This window comes from Leptonychotes weddellii, chromosome 2 (assembly GCF_054177405.1).
Source record: "Leptonychotes weddellii isolate Sample4059 chromosome 2, ASM5417740v2, whole genome shotgun sequence".
NCBI classification, from domain to species: Eukaryota; Metazoa; Chordata; class Mammalia; order Carnivora; family Phocidae; genus Leptonychotes; species Leptonychotes weddellii.
In genome coordinates this window covers 111,418,456-111,424,455 of record NC_138370.1, presented here as the reverse complement: position 1 = coordinate 111,424,455, position 6,000 = coordinate 111,418,456, and positions in this window count along the sequence as shown.

The following is a 6,000-nucleotide window of genomic DNA, read 5'->3' as shown; positions in this document are numbered from 1 at the left end:
AAAAAAAAAATAAAATAAAATAAAAATACAGAATTAACATAGTATGGGACATTAAGGTTTATTTTAGAGAAAGATATTAGTAAATGACTAATCAAACATGCATATATGATTTCATGGTCAAATAAACTCAGATTGATTCTATGTTTCCATTTATTTTAAAAATCAAAATAATACTTTAAAAATACTATTTTTGTAGTACTTGTAATAATATATAATCTTTGAAAGTTATTTATAAAGTTTAAAAAAATACTGGTGTGTGGAAGTACTTGCATTAATGACAAAAGAAATTACCTCTGATACAGACTAATTGTGATTTTAATCAGGTGAATAAGCTCTTTTGAAGACTAAAATATTTCTGTTAATGTTAATTTTATTATGTTTTAATCTTTAATCTTGAATATATATTAATACATCAAAATACTATTTTTTCCTAACAAGTAAAATAAGAAAAATGCTCACATCGCCTAATATTTTCATAATTATTTGCCTTGAATTCAACCTGAGAGTGGGGCTTTTATTTGTTGGGGGGGTGGGGGACAGTTTAAAATTAACAGCATATTCACTCTTATTTTGCTTATCAGTAATTTCAGATATTTCTCCAAAGTTTCACAGTATGGCATATATCATTTTGACAGATCCTTGAAGAATTTAAATGCTACCTAGACATGTGATATTACCAAGATCTATATTACACTGCTACACAGACTTCATTCTTATAATGGCAAACTGTTCTCCTCTTCACTTGATTCCGTGTAACCTGTTTTATTAAAGTGTATCACGCAGCAAAGTGAAATGAAAATGTGTGGGGATATTTTCCTATTAAACACAGTCTTAGATGTTAAATAAAATGATCTAAAAATATATTTCATTATTGGCCTCATGTAATCTGAAGATGAGAACTGATACAGGGCAGAGTTTCCTTTATAATTAGGCTAAGAACGCATGGTTGTCCCACTCTTGTATTTTCACTAGCAGAAGAATTTTAATTATAAATTTCTCATCTTGTTTTATTTTTTTTTAATTTATTTTTTTAAGGATTTTATTTATTTATTCATAAGAGAGAGAGGCAGAGGGAGAAGCAGGCTCCCCGCTGAGCAGGGAGCCCGACGTGGGATTCGATCCCAGGACCCTGGGATCATGACCTGAGCCGAAGGCAGACGCTTAACCATCTGAGCCACCCAGGCGCCCCTCTCATCTTGTTTTATTTACTAGCCACCTCTTGTACTATTTTTTCTTCTCCTTCTTTGACTATGTCAGGATTATGTGTACACTGCAAAGTCACATAAAGCTTTAAGCCATCTGGGGCGCCTGGGGGGCTCAGTCGTTAAGCATCTGCCTTCCGCTCAGGTCATGATCCCAGGGTCCTGGGATCGAGCCCCGCATCGGACTCCCTGCTCCGTGGGAAGCCTGCTTCTTCCTCTCCCACTTCCCCTGCTTGTGTTCCCTCTCTCGCTGTCTCTCTGTCAAATAAAATCTTTAAAAAAAAAAAAAAAAAAAAGCTTTAAGCCATCCAAAGAAGGATTTTGTTCGTACATTTGCTTTGCTCATCAGAAATTAAGATTGCTGCCCCTACTTTCTCTGGATTTATATTTTTCAATTATATGTTTTTAATCTTTTTATTTCAAGGATTCTGTGTCTTTGTTTTTGCATACGACATGTTGTTGGATCTTATTTTCATTTCTTCGATTTGTGGGTCTTTGTCTTTCATTTGGTAAGTTCAGTATATCTTTTTGTTGAATTTTTACCCAGGATTTAATTCTGCCGTCTTATTTAATGTTTTTCATCCTGTACTTTATATGCTCTTTTAATGAAATTCTATAAAATTGTCCTCTGGTGTTTTGAAAGTTACATGGGCTAATTTTATTGTTTTTCTTAACTTTAAGAAACATATAAGGTAACTTCTAAATCTTGAACATATCAGTGACTATACTTCCATCTTACAAAAGAAACACATCAGTACACCCCATAGCTTTTGTTCTCTCCACCTCCCCTTGTATTACTAATATCTGGAATATTACTTGTGGTAACATAGATAAACTTTCTCTTCTCTCTCATTATTCATTTATGTATTATATTTATTTAAAATAACTTCATTATGTGTATATGCTTTAGAAAACATTTTGTCCAGTTCATCATTTATCTTTAAGGTATAGGCACTCCTCAGGAGTCTGGTAGTTCATTCGTCCTGTGAGCTTACATCACCTGTGGAATATGGACTCTGGTCTTGGAGAAGCTCCACAGGCCAGACAGTCTAGGCTAGTTCCAGATTTGTGTAAATAAGAGGTAGGCATGAGACATTCAGGCACCACCAACTAGAGTTGTCACTCTCTTTTGCAACAACCTGGCAAGAAACAACTCTAACAGGATTTCACCCCTAAATCCAACTTCTAAAGGAGTTTTGCAAGATTATATTTTACAAACTCTGGGCGTGGGATGCAGGAAAGTGAAGAACTGAAGGCCCTAAGACGTCAGCCCCCACTTACTTTCATGCAGAAAGATACTTGCTCCCACACAGAATGATTTAAAATATTGCCTTTTTTTTTTTAAGGTTTTATTTATTTATTTGACAGAGAGACACAGCGAGAGAGGGAACACAAGCAGGGGGAGTGGGAGAGGGAGAAGCAGGCTTCCTGCTGAGCAGGGAGCCCAACACGGGGCTGGATCCCAGGACCCTGGGATCATGACCTGAGCTGAAGGCAGACGACTGAGCCACCCTTTGTTGCTGCTGCTTCTCTTAGGTTCTGGATTCTGTCTCTCTTATGTCCTCAGCATTATTTTTAGAGGTGGTAACCAGCAAATCCTGCAAGTTGGACATCTTGTTGAACACATGAATTTTTGTACGCATGGATGGTAAATTTGTATCTGTATTCAGTATGCGTTATTTACATAAAGATTTTTTATTTAGTGGTTTACAGTTTTTACTATAACTCACTTTTCCCTTTTAAATGTTTCACTTATTTTTTTCATTTGCTTTTATGAATTTACATATATAGACTTCATAGCTAGACAGTGTTGTTATAGAGTTGAAAATCTGTTTATTTTACAATGAGAAAATCTCCATTTACAATGAAAAGAGGTATTCTAAAATCTGACCTTATAAATATTCCTTTGAAAGGATACTTAAATGGAGTGTGAAAATGCCAAGCATCAGCTAATAAATCTTTGTGAGGATTTCAGTTTATATGTAACTTTTAAATGCATTGATAACTCACAAATAGAAAACCTAGAGTAAATAGAGAACATGTGATGTGACTGTTTAAATCTCATCCCAGATCTTGTTCTTTTGTGAATAAAATTGAATAGTGTAAATATTACTTCTTTTGCAGCTGAAATAATCTCCACACATTATTTGAATGGATTAAACCACTTCTCTTCTTCAAACCATAATAGTAAAAACTTGGCATATGTTTGTCAGTAGGAGTATATGGCCTTATATTGAAAGTGCCAAGACAGCAAATACTGTAAGACAATTAATACTTGTGTGTATACACTTGGAATAGTCTCTCTGTGCATACTTTGTTCCTATGTTGATTTAGATATTTTGCTAAAAATGGGGCCGATATACAATACTGCAGGAAAAGGTATTTAAAAGAGAGTTGAAAGTGGAATAATACTAAAATCGTTCATAAACTTGTTTAATGAATTGTTATTCTTTAAATATTCTGACTGTATTCTTTCCTTGGCATTGGAACACCAACCAAAAAGTAGATGGTCCATAATAAACTCAGTAGATGTTACCATACACAACAACATTTGGGGGTGAAAATTGTCTCTTTGAATTATTAAATTCTGTATTAAATTGTTTCATGAGAGATGGGTAACATTGCATTGAACCCAAACTAGCTTGATCTCTCTGAGAATAAATAAAGTTGGAAGGTTTGCTTTGCTCAGCTCTTTCAAAAGGATAAAAATACATAAAAACATTTGCATTGTAATTGTAGGAATCTAATTAGTTTCACTTTATAGATCCAAAAAGAAGCAAAATGTGTAACATCATTTACATTTTAAATCACAAGAATCTTATGCCAAGTGAAGAAGGTGAAGTAAACATATTTTAGGCTTTGGGTTAAAAAAAAAAAAGACACTTTAGAGAACTTAACAGATTCCTTGAACAGAAAGTTTTGTTGTTTTGTTTTGTTTTGTTTTTCCCGGAGTTTATAGTGTCCTGGGGAGTGGTAGACCAGACAAACATCCAGAGACCAGATCATGAAGAACCAGATAAATCATACTAAAGAGTTTTAAACTTACCTTGGATTTGTAGAAAACCAATGAAGCATGATCTGATTTGATTTTAGAAAGATCAGTTTGATGGCAGTGTGGAGCATATAATAAGTGAAATAAAACTGGAGGAGAGAGTACTGTTAAAAGGTTATTGCAGTGATTCTGGAGAAAAATTATGAGAGCCTGGAGTAAACACTGGCAGTTAAAATAGAAAGGGATACATTTGAAGTTGATTTAGGAAGATAATTTGTTGGACTTGTGATGGATAAAATTGGGATGTTAAGCATCCAGAGTGACTCCTAGGGTCTTTAGTGGGAGATTCTTTGATAATAACTTTTACTGGTACAGGGAATCCAAAAAGAAAAAAAAAATGCTAGAAGATGACAAGCGTTATTAGGAATATGCTGAAATTGTGGTACATGAGGGGTATTCAAATGGATATGTCTAGCAGGCAGTTTGACATATGGGATAGACATTGTTCAAATAAGTTGCATAGATTTTATGAATAAAATGAATGAAAAGGGTACATATATTATCCTTCATAATTTTGATTGGTTATGTCATACTTTTTATTAATAGTTTTAATTCAAGTCAACTTAAGTTCTTAAGCTCTGTAATCATTAGGGTTTATGGAATATCCTCAAGATTAAGTATGTTTCAATAACCAGTGTGAAGGGAAGTAAATATAATAGACAAAGCAGAAAATGGAAAGTTAGTGTGCATATGTGTAGTGTTATTCTCCTCTGTTAAAAGCAAATATTAACTGAAAGAGCATTATGTTCACTAATCTAGCCAATATATATATTTTTGAAAGAGAAAGTCAGTGCTGGGAACATTGCTGAAAAAGCGGTACATATATTTCTAATGTCTTTTTATAATGATCTTTTAGAATACACTTTAGCAATATGTACCATGATCTGTAAACATGTCCATACCCGTTGATTAATTTTATTCTTAGGGCACCTAGGTGGCTCAGTTGGTTAAGTGTTAGACTCTTAATTTCAGCTCAGATCATGATTTTAGGATTGTGAGATCCATTCCCTAGCTCAGAGGGGTCTGTTGGAGATTTTCTCTCCCTCTCTCTGTGCCTCTCGCCCTACTCATGCACACATGTACATGTGCACTCTCTCTAAAATAAATCTTTAAAAAAACCTTTATTCTCACAATTTATCCTAAGGAATCATTCCAAATAGTAAAAAAATAGAGGTATATACAAAAATTTTTAATGTATTTCTAAAATTAGTCTAAATGTCCTCAAGATTTAACAAATAATGTAATATCAGCAAGCTGCAATAGTATATGTCCATTAGAGATTCACATGTAAGGAATGTAGGATGAGATTAAAAGTTTCATTAGACCTTGAATCTTAGAAGTTTTTTTTTTAACTGAGAAAATTGTTAATTGAATTTCTTTTCTTTTTTTTTTTTTTTTTAAGATTTTAGGGGCGCCTGGGTGGCTCAGATGGTTAAGCGTCTGCCTTCGGCTCAGGTCATGATCCCAGGATCCTGGGATCGAGCCCCGCATCGGACTCCCTGCTCAGCGAGGAGCCTGCTTCTCCCTCACCCTCTGCTGCTCCCCCTGCTTGTGTGCTCTTTCTCTGTCAAATAAATTTTTTTAAAAGATTTTATTTATTTTTGACAGAGAGAGAGAGTGTGTACAAGCAGGGGAAGCAGCAGAGGGAGAGGGAGAAGCAGGCTCCTCGCTGAGCAGGGAGCCCAATGTGGAGATACGGGACTCAACCCCAGGACCCCAGGATCATGACCTGAGCTGAAGGCAGAT